This window comes from Amphibalanus amphitrite, unplaced genomic scaffold (genome assembly GCF_019059575.1).
Source record: "Amphibalanus amphitrite isolate SeventyFive unplaced genomic scaffold, NRLGWU_Aamphi_draft 000151F_arrow, whole genome shotgun sequence".
NCBI classification, from domain to species: Eukaryota; Metazoa; Arthropoda; class Thecostraca; order Balanomorpha; family Balanidae; genus Amphibalanus; species Amphibalanus amphitrite.
The window spans coordinates 374,495-385,539 of NW_024881646.1; positions in this window are offsets into that span (position 1 = coordinate 374,495).

Consider the following 11,045-nt stretch of genomic DNA (forward strand, 5'->3'; position numbering starts at 1 on the left):
GGTGCCTGTACAAACCTTATATCTCTGCAACCACTGGACCGATTCACTCGCGGTCTTTTGTGTGGGATAGCTCCTTCCTTTCTTACACGTAGTGTGCTACTCTCGATGCGTATGGGTGACCCCTAATGCACGTGCCACGTGCAAAACGAAAAGAAGTCAGTTCAGTAACAAGTCTAATAACTCTGTAGTTAGTTTGCCGATTGCGCTGATACTTGGCATGGTTGTAGGCACCCGCCGCGCAATGCATTTCCATGTGTCACGGTTGGGGTGCCGCTGCACGTGCGCACGGGCAGGGTGACGCTTCCAGATCTCGAGAACGACTGGGCCGATTGTGATCAAAGTTGGCACACCGTTAGGGCTCGGCGAGTAGGGTGCCGTGCACAAGTCAGATGGGACCCAGTTTGCACGTGCGCACGTGCAGGCTGACGCTTCCATATCTCAAGAACGGTTGGACCGACTGTGCTCAAATTTGGCATACCACTAGAGACTAGTTAGTAGGGTGCCGTGCACAAGTCAGTAAGTATGTATTTTCATGTGCCGCGGTTGGGGTGCAGCTGCACGTGCGCACGTGTAGGGGTCGTTTCCCGATCTTGGAAACGGCTGGGCCGATTCAGATTAAATTTGGTACATCGCTAGAAACCGGCGAATAGAGTGCCGTGCACAAGTCAATTAGGGCCCAGGCTGCACGTGCGCACGTGCAGGGTCACGCTTCCAGATCTCGAAAACGGCCGGGTCGATTGCACTCAAATTTGGCACACCGCTATAGACCGGCGAATAGGGTGCCGTGCACGTCAGTCCGTAGCACACCGACTCCGGTCTGCACGTGCAAGGCTCATCCTCTCGTTTGGCGGCGGGCGTTTTTGCTGCGTTTCCAAAGGTGCTTGCTCAAACAACCTGCGGTCCAGCGATGCGGAGCCCAGCATCGCAGATGCTGGTACATATGTTGTCTTGTCACCACCGTCTTGATCTCTTTTGAGACGCGTCACATGAGTTAAAATTTGACCATTCAGAATTAACGTTAAAACGACCTCAGGTCAACGTTATGTCCTGATCGAAAAAGGACCTCCTGCTGCATAACCGCAGGTTGTTTGAAAAGACAAACACTATTCGTTAGAATTGTGTTTTTCTATTGAAAAACAACCGGAGCGGTCGTTCTCCGGGCTATGTTTTGCAAGTCTGGCCGCGAATTGGGGCAACTTGGGTCAGGCCTAGACGAAATGTACAATCTTCGTAAAAAGTTCAGTGTATGGGCTCCCGGAGGCGATCTACCTGATGGCACCGGTCGCTACTCGTTTAAAACCTCGTGGCACGTGGCACGTGCGATTCCATTTTCCCCATGTTAAGTCAACGGGGTTTTGGACACTTTTTGCGCGATCGCCAATGGCGGGAAAACGAGCCAAGGAAGAGGTGGTTTTCTTCCCAGCATTTTATGGCAAACACGTTTGGGTACACGCTAGTGTGCGCCGTATACCCCTCAGAACTTCGTAACGTGTCTTTGCACGAGGTCAAAGTTGAACTTTTTTCGCTCCCCATGTTAAGTCAATGGGCGTTTTTGCAGAGACTTTTTCATTCGCTCATTGTACAAAATTATATGATACGATTTTGTTTAAACTTTCAGGACTTGTTGAGAAAAGACCATAGAACATGTTGTTATGCTTCTTTAAGCTGTGCAAATTCGTTTGTTCTTTTTAGGCTCGTTTAAAAATGAAAAATTTTAACATGGAAAGTGAATGGGAGCGTCTTTGCTGCTTAATAACTTTTTACAGTTGAGATATATTTAAGTGAAAAGTTGATAGGTTATACAACTTTTGATGCTCTTTCCAATGATATATACAACTTTATTGCACGTGGTGCCGTTTTTGAGAAATATAGTAAAAAAGCACGACATTACCGAGATTTGAGCTCAGACCTATATCGTTACGGTGTCAGGCGGACACGAGGACAGGTGGCGCCGCCGCCGCCCGCATAGCGGCGGGAATGTGAACTAACCTGTTTACCATCTAGGGGTGTTCACGGGCACCGCACACTGCTGCGTGCGCTGTGTGCGGTGCGTCCAGCAGGCGTGGGGGTAGGGGATGGGTAGGCGGTTCTGACGTCACGGCTGCGTGCGGTGGACGGTCCGCTGTGGCCAGTCCCGACCGGCCACAGCGATCGCTGTGTGCGGTGACGGAAGGCTGACGTAGGGACGCAGTGGGCGGAGCTTGGAGGCTGTGTGCGGTCCGACCGCACACAGGGCCCGTGAACAGCCCATCTATGGTATGGTACCATCGGGGGACCGGCCGCCGTCGGCACCATTTCGGGACTTTGCATCGCAATAAAAGGCTTATTTACAATTGAAAATGGACTAGCGAGAGTCGTTATGGAATCAGAATTTGATGCTCTACAAAACTAGGCTATTTTCATTGTGATGGCATCACAGACTACACCGCTAAACCCAATAAAGCAGATTTATGTCGCGTCATCGATGATTACATATAATGTTTCTTTGATATATATGTAGTCGGGTCTTTCAGCTGCGTCCCTCCCCTCCCTCGCCGCGCCGGCGGGTCGGCCATCCGCGGCTTGCCGCCCGCCGGCTGCTGGCCGGTCAGCTGGCCGGTCAGCTGGTCGCCCGCGGCTGTCGGTGCAGTGCGGGATGCCTACTTGCGGGGGGCCGTCGTGGCGGCGGCCCGGGTGGACTGGGCGAGCAGTGAGTTGGGGAGCGCTGCGCTGTCGGTGCTCTAGTTTGTATTGCGTTCGCATGATACGGCTTGAGCCAATACAGAGTGAACTGATTGAGCTGAGCAAGTCTTTATATACATTGAAAAGTAAAGCACTTTTTACTGCATCTACGGTGAGATGCTAGATAAAATTTATGGTCTACCTAATGGTACCCATTACTTAACAATTAAGTGAATCATTTCGTCGCTAAACTCTCGTAAATTCGTATGTCCGCCTCACTATGGAGTTTGGACCGTAACGTATGGCCTTTGCTCAGACAGTATACGAACAGGTGACGGGGATACCTCCCATAGAAGGATGCGACACGATTTTACTGCTAAATAGCGGCCGGCCGCCGTGGGGACGTTTTTGTACGACTTATATCTCGGCAACCACTGGGCTGATACACGTGCGGTTTTTTGTGTGGGGTAGCTTTTTCCCTTCTTTCACATAGTGTGCTACTCTCGATGCATATGGGTGACCCCTAACGCACGTTCCACGTGCAAAGCCAAGAGGTGCCTGTTTTGTAATAAGCGCAATAGCTCGCGGTAATTACTGGGCCGATTGCGCTAAAACTTGGCATGGAGGTAGACACTTTCCAGGCGATGCATTTCCATGTGTCTTGGTAGGGGTGCAACTGCACGTGCGCACGTGCAGGGTGACGCTTCCAGATCTCGAGAACGGCTGGACCGATTGTGTTCAAATTTGGCATAACGCTTGATACCGATCAGTAGGTTGCAGTCATTTAGTATGTATTTCCATGTGCCACGATTGGGGTGCAACTGCACGTGCGCACGTGCAGGGTGACGCTTCCAGATCTCGAGAACGGCTGGGCCGATTGAGTTCAAATTTGGTACACCGCTAGAGACCGATTAGTAACCGCAGGTTGTTTGAAAAGACAAACACTATTCGTTAGAATTGTGTTTTTCTATTGAAAAACAACCGGAGCGGTCCGTCTCCGGGCTATGTTTTGCATGTCTGGCCGCGAATTGGGGCAACTTGGGTCAGGCCTAAACTTGTGGCTCGATTTTCTTAAAAATTTCAGTGTATGGGCTCCCGCAGGCGATCTACCTGTTGGCACCGGTCGCTACTCGCTTAAAACCTCGTGGCACGTGGCACGTGCGATTCCATTTTCCCCATGTTAAGTCAACGGGGTTTTGGACACTTTTTGCGCGATCGGGAATAGCGGAAAAACGAGCCAAGGAAGAGGTGGTTTTCTTCCCAGCATTTTATGGCAAACACGTTTGGGTACACGCTGGTGTGCGCCGTATACCCCTCAGAACTTCGTAACGTGTCTTTGCACGAGGTCAAAGTTGAATTTTTTTCGCTCCCCATGTTAAGTCAATGGGCGTTTTTGCAGAGACTTTTTCATTCGCTCATTGTACAAAATTATATGATACGATTTTGTTTAAACTTTCAGGACTTGTTGAGAAAAGACCATAGAACATGTTGTTATGCTTCTTTAAGCTGTGCAAATTCGTTTGTTGTCTTTAGGCTTCTTTAAAAATGAAAAATTTTAACATGGAAAGTCAATGGGAGCGTCTTTGGTGCTTAATAACTTTGTACCTTGAAGACATATTCAAGTGAAAAGTTGATATTTTATACAACTTTTGATGCTCTTTCCAATGATATATACAACTTTATTGCACGTGGTGCCGTTTTTGAGAAATATAGTAAAAAAGCACGACATTACCGAGATTTGAGCTCAGACCTATATCGTTACGGTGTCAGGCGGACACGAGGACAGGTGGCGCCGCCGCCGCCCGCATAGCGGCGGGAATGTGAACTAACCTGTTTACCATCTATGGTATGGTACCATCGGGGGACCGGCCGCCGTCGGCACCATTTCGGGACTTTGCATCGCAATAAAAGGCTTATTTACAATTGAAAATGGACTAGCGAGAGTCGTTATGGAATCAGAATTTGATGCTGTACAAAACTAGGCGCCTATTTTCATTGTGATGGCATCACAGACTACACCGCTAACCCCAATAAAGCAGATTTATGTCGCGTCATCGATGATTACATATAATGTTTCTTTGATATATATGTAGTCGGGTCTTTCAGCTGCGTTCCTCCCCTCCCTCGCCGCGCCGGCGGGTCGGCCATCCGCGCCCTGCCGCCCGCCGGCTGCTGGCCGGTCAGCTGGCCGGTCAGCTGGTCGCCCGCGGCTGTCGGTGCAGTGCGGGATGCCTACTTGCGGGGGGCCGTCGTGGCGGCGGCCCGGGTGGACTGGGCGAGCAGTGAGATGGGGAGCGCTGCGCTGTCGGTGCTCTAGTTTGCATTGCGTTCGCATGATACGGCTTGAGCCAATACAGAGTGAACTGATTGAGCTGAGCAAGTCTTTATATACATTGAAAAGTAAAGCACTTTTTACTGCATCTACGGTGAGATGCTAGATAAAATTTATGGTCTACCTAATGGTACCCATTACTTAACAATTAAGTGAATCATTTCGTCGCTAAACTCTCGTAAATTCGTATGTCCGCCTCACTATGGAGTTTGGACCGTAACGTATGGTCTTTGCTCAGACAGTATACGAACAGGTGACGGGGATACCTCCCATAGAAGGATGCGACACGATTTTACTGCTAAATAGCGGCCGGCCGCCGTGGGGACGTTTTTGTACGACTTATATCTCGGCAACCACTGGGCTGATACACGTGCGGTTTTTTGTGTTGGGTAGCTTTTTTCCTTCTTTCACATAGTGTGCTACTCTCGATGCATATGGGTGACCCCTAACGCACGTTCCACGTGCAAAGCCAAGAGGTGCCTGTTTTGTAATAAGTGCAATAGCTCGCGGTAATTACTGGGCCGATTGCGCTAAAACTTGGCATGGAGGTAGACACATTCCAGGCGATGCATTTCCACGTGTCTTGGTAGGGGTGCAACTGCACGTGCGCACGGGCAGGGTGACGCTTCCAGATGTCGAGAACGGCTGGGCCGATTGTGATCAAACTTGGCACACCGCTAGAGGCTGGTAAGTAGGGTGCCGTGCACAAGTCAGATGGGACCCGCTATGCACGTGTGCACGTGCAGGCTGACGCTTCCAGATCTCAAGAACGGCTGGGCCGACTCTGCTGAAATTTGGCATACCGCTAGAGACTGGTTAGTAGGGTGCCGTGCACAAGTCAGTTAGTATGTATTTTCATGTGCCACGGTTGGGGTGCAGTTGCACCAGCGCACGTGTAGGGGTCGCTTCCAGATCTTGAAATTGACGGGGCTGATTGAGCTCCAATTTGGTACACCGCTAGAAACCGGCGAATAGTGCCGTGCACAAGTCAATTGGGGCCTAGGCTGCACGTGCGCACGTGCAGGGTGTCGCTTCCAGATCTCGAAAACGGCCGGGTCGATTGCACTCAAATTTGGCACACCGCTATAGACCGACGAATAGGGTGCCGTGCACGTCAGTCCGTAGCACACCGACTGCGGTCTGCACGTGCAAGGCTCATCCTCTCGTTTGGTGGCGGGCGTTTTTGCTGCGTTTACAAAGGTGCTTGCTCAAACAACCTGCGGTCCCGCGATGCGGAGCCCGGCATCGCAGATGCCGGTAACCGCAGGTTGTTTGAAAAGACAAACACTATTCGTTAGAATTGTGTTTTTCTATTGAAAAACAACCGGAGCGGTCCTTCTCCGGGCTATGTTTTGCATGTCTGGCCGCGAATTGGGGCAACTTGGGTCAGGCCTAAACTTGTGGCTCGATTTTCTTAAAAATTTCAGTGTATGGGCTCCCGCAGGCGATCTACCTGATGGCTTCGGTCGCTACTCGCTTAAAACCTCGTGGCACGTGGCACGTGCGATTCCATTTTCCCCATGTTAAGTCAATGGGGTTTTGGACACTTTTTGCGCGATCGCGAATAGCGGGAAAACGAGCCAAGGAAGAGGTGGTTTTCTTCCCAGCATTTTATGGCAAACACGTTTGGGTACACGCTAGTGTGCGCCGTATACCCCTCAGAACTTCGTAACGTGACTTTGCACGAGGTCAAAGTTGAACTTTTTTCGCTCCCCATGTTAAGTCAATGGGCATTTTTGCAGAGACTTTTTCATTCGCTCATTGTACAAAATTATATGATACGATTTTGTTTAAACTTCCAGGACTTGTTGAGAAAAGACCATAGAACATGTTGTTATGCTTCTTTAAGCTGTGCAAATTCGTTTGTTCTTTTTAGGCTCGTTTAAAAATGAAAAATTTTAACATGGAAAGTCAATGGGAGCGTCTTTGCTGCTTAATAACTTTTTACAGTTGAGATATATTTATGTGAAAAGTTGATAGGTTATACAACTTTTGATGCTCTTTCCAATGATATATACAACTTTATTGCACGTGGTGCCGTTTTTGAGAAATATAGTAAAAAAGCACGACATTACCGAGATTTGAGCTCAGACCTATATCGTTACGGTGTCAGGCGGACACGAGGACAGGTGGCGCCGCCGCCGCCCGCATAGCGGCGGGAATGTGAACTAACCTGTTTACCATCTATGGTATGGTACCATCGGGGGACCGGCCGCCGTCGGCACCATTTCGGGACTTTGCATCGCAATAAAAGGCTTATTTACAATTGAAAATGGACTAGCGAGAGTCGTTATGGAATCAGAATTTGATGCTCTACAAAACTAGGCTATTTTCATTGTGATGGCATCACAGACTACACCGCTAAACCCAATAAAGCAGATTTATGTCGCGTCATCGATGATTACATATAATGTATCATTCTTTGATATATATGTAGTCGGGTCTTTCAGCTGCGTCCCTCCCCTCCCTCGCCGCGCCGGCGGGTCGGCCATCCGTGGCTTGCCGCCCGCCGGCTGCTGGCCGGTCAGCTGGCCGGTCAGCTGGTCGCCCGCGGCTGTCGGTGCAGTGCGGGATGCCTACTTGCGGGGGGGGGGGGGCCGTCGTGGCGGCGGCCCGGGTGGACTGGGCGAGCAGTGAGTTGGGGAGCGCTGCGCTGTCGGTGCTCTAGTTTGTATTGCGTTCGCATGATACGGCTTGAGCCAATACAGAGTGAACTGATTGAGCTGAGCAAGTCTTTACATACATTGAAAAGTAAAGCACTTTTTACTGCATCTACGGTGAGATGCTAGATAAAATTTATGGTCTACCTAATGGTACCCATTACTTAACAATTAAGTGAATCATTTCGTCGCTAAACTCTCGTAAATTCGTATGTCCGCCTCACTATGGAGTTTGGACCGTAACGTATGGCCTTTGCTCAGACAGTATACGAACAGGTGACGGGGATACCTCTAATAGAAGGATGCGACACGATTTTACTGCTAAATAGCGGCCGGCCGCCGTGGGGACGTTTTTGTACGACTTATATCTCGGCAACCACTGGGCTGATACACGTGCGGTTTTTTTGTGTGGGGTAGCTTTTTCCCTTCTTTCACATAGTGTGCTACTCTCGATGCATATGGGTGACCCCTAACGCACGTTCCACGTGCAAAGCCAAGAGGTGCCTGTTTTGTAATAAGCGCAATAGCTCGCGGTAATTACTGGGCCGATTGCGCTAAAACTTGGCATGGAGGTAGACACTTTCCAGGCGATGCATTTCCATGTGTCTTGGTAGGGGTGCAACTGCACGTGCGCACGTGCAGGGTGACGCTTCCAGATCTCGAGAACGGCTGGACCGATTGTGTTCAAATTTGGCATAACGCTTGATACCGATCAGTAGGTTGCAGTCATTTAGTATGTATTTCCATGTGCCACGATTGGGGTGCAACTGCACGTGCGCACGTGCAGGGTGACGCTTCCAGATCTCGAGAACGGCCGGGCCGATTGAGTTCAAATTTGGTACACCGCTAGAGACCGATTAGTAGGGTGCCGTGCGCAAGTCAGTTTGGACCCATCTTGCACGTGCGCACGTGCAGGGTGACGCTTCCAGATTTCAAGAACGGCTGGACCGATTGCACTCAAATTCGGCAAACATCTAGAGATCGATCAGTAGGGTGCCGTGCACAAGTCAGTTAGTATGTATTTCCATGTGTCACGGTTGAGATGCAACTGCACGTGCGCACGTGGAGGGGTCGTTTCAAGATCTTGAAAACGGCTGGGCCGATTGAGCTCGAATTTGGTACACCGCTAGGGACCGGCGAATAGGGTCCCATGCACAATGCAATTGGACACAGCTTGCACGTGCGCACGTGCAGGGTGACGTAACCGCAGGTTGTTTGAAAAGACAAACACTATTCGTTAGAATTGTGTTTTTCTATTGAAAAACAACCGGAGCGGTCGTTCTCCGGGCTATGTTTTGCAAGTCTGGCAGCGAATCGAGACATCTTGATTGGGGCCTAGACGAAATGTACAATCTTCGTAAAAAGTTCAGTGTATAGGCTCCCGGAGGCGATCTACCTTATGGCATCGGTCGCTACTCGCTTAAAACCTCGTGGCACGTGGCACGTGCGATTCCATTTTCCCCGTGTTAAGTGAACGGGGTTTTGGACACTTTTTGCGCGATCGCCAATAGCGGGAAAACGAGCCAAGGAAGAGGTGGTTTTCTTCCCAGCATTTTATGGCAAACACGTTTGGGTACACGCTAGTGTGCGCTGTATACCCCTCAGAATCTCGGAACGTGTCTTTGCACGAGGTCAAAGTTGGAATTTTGCTGTGTCCCATGTTAAGTCAATGGACGGCGATGTCGAGACTTTGCAGAGACATTTTCATTCGATCTTTGTACAAAATTTTAGAGATAGATTTCGCCCAAACTCTTATATCTTGTAAAGGAAAGAGCATAGTACATGCCGTTATGCTTCGTTAAGCTGGCAGAAATCGTTTTTTCTAATAAAGTTCGTTTGAAAATGAAAATTTTTAACATGGAAAGTCAATGGGAGCGTCTTTGTTGCTTAATAACTTTTTACGTTACAGATATATCAAAGTGAAAAGTTAATAAAACATACAACTTTCGATGCTCTTTCCAATAATGTATAGAACGTCACTGCACGATGTGCCGTTTTTAAGAAAAGTTGTAAAAAAGCAGGGCTCGACTGTGACTTGAACCCAACCACATTAGAGTATACGAATAGGTGACGGCGATACCTCCCGTGTGCGGATGCGACACTGATTATTGCTAAATATTAGCAGTAGGCCGCCTGTGGGGTGCCTGTACAAACCTTATATCTCTGCAACCACTGGACCGATTCACTCGCGGTCTTTTGTGTGGGATAGCTCCTTCCTTTCTTACACGTAGTGTGCTACTCTCGATGCGTATGGGTGACCCCTAATGCACGTGCCACGTGCAAAACGAAAAGAAGTCAGTTCAGTAACAAGTCTAATAACTCTGTAGTTAGTTTGCCGATTGCGCTGATACTTGGCATGGTTGTAGGCACCCGCCGCGCAATGCATTTCCATGTGTCACGGTTGGGGTGCCGCTGCACGTGCGCACGGGCAGGGTGACGCTTCCAGATCTCGAGAACGACTGGGCCGATTGTGATCAAAGTTGGCACACCGTTAGGGCTCGGCGAGTAGGGTGCCGTGCACAAGTCAGATGGGACCCAGTTTGCACGTGCGCACGTGCAGGCTGACGCTTCCATATCTCAAGAACGGTTGGACCGACTGTGCTCAAATTTGGCATACCACTAGAGACTAGTTAGTAGGGTGCCGTGCACAAGTCAGTAAGTATGTATTTTCATGTGCCGCGGTTGGGGTGCAGCTGCACGTGCGCACGTGTAGGGGTCGTTTCCCGATCTTGGAAACGGCTGGGCCGATTCAGATTAAATTTGGTACATCGCTAGAAACCGGCGAATAGAGTGCCGTGCACAAGTCAATTAGGGCCCAGGCTGCACGTGCGCACGTGCAGGGTCACGCTTCCAGATCTCGAAAACGGCCGGGTCGATTGCACTCAAATTTGGCACACCGCTATAGACCGGCGAATAGGGTGCCGTGCACGTCAGTCCGTAGCACACCGACTCCGGTCTGCACGTGCAAGGCTCATCCTCTCGTTTGGCGGCGGGCGTTTTTGCTGCGTTTCCAAAGGTGCTTGCTCAAACAACCTGCGGTCCAGCGATGCGGAGCCCAGCATCGCAGATGCTGGTAACCGCAGGTTGTTTGAAAAGACAAACACTATTCGTTAGAATTGTGTTTTTCTATTGAAAAACAACCGGAGCGGTCGTTCTCCGGGCTATGTTTTGCAAGTCTGGCCGCGAATTGGGGCAACTTGGGTCAGGCCTAGACGAAATGTACAATCTTCGTAAAAAGTTCAGTGTATGGGCTCCCGGAGGCGATCTACCTGATGGCACCGGTCGCTACTCGTTTAAAACCTCGTGGCACGTGGCACGTGCGATTCCATTTTCCCCATGTTAAGTCAACGGGGTTTTGGACACTTTTTGCGCGATCGCCAATGGCGGGAAAA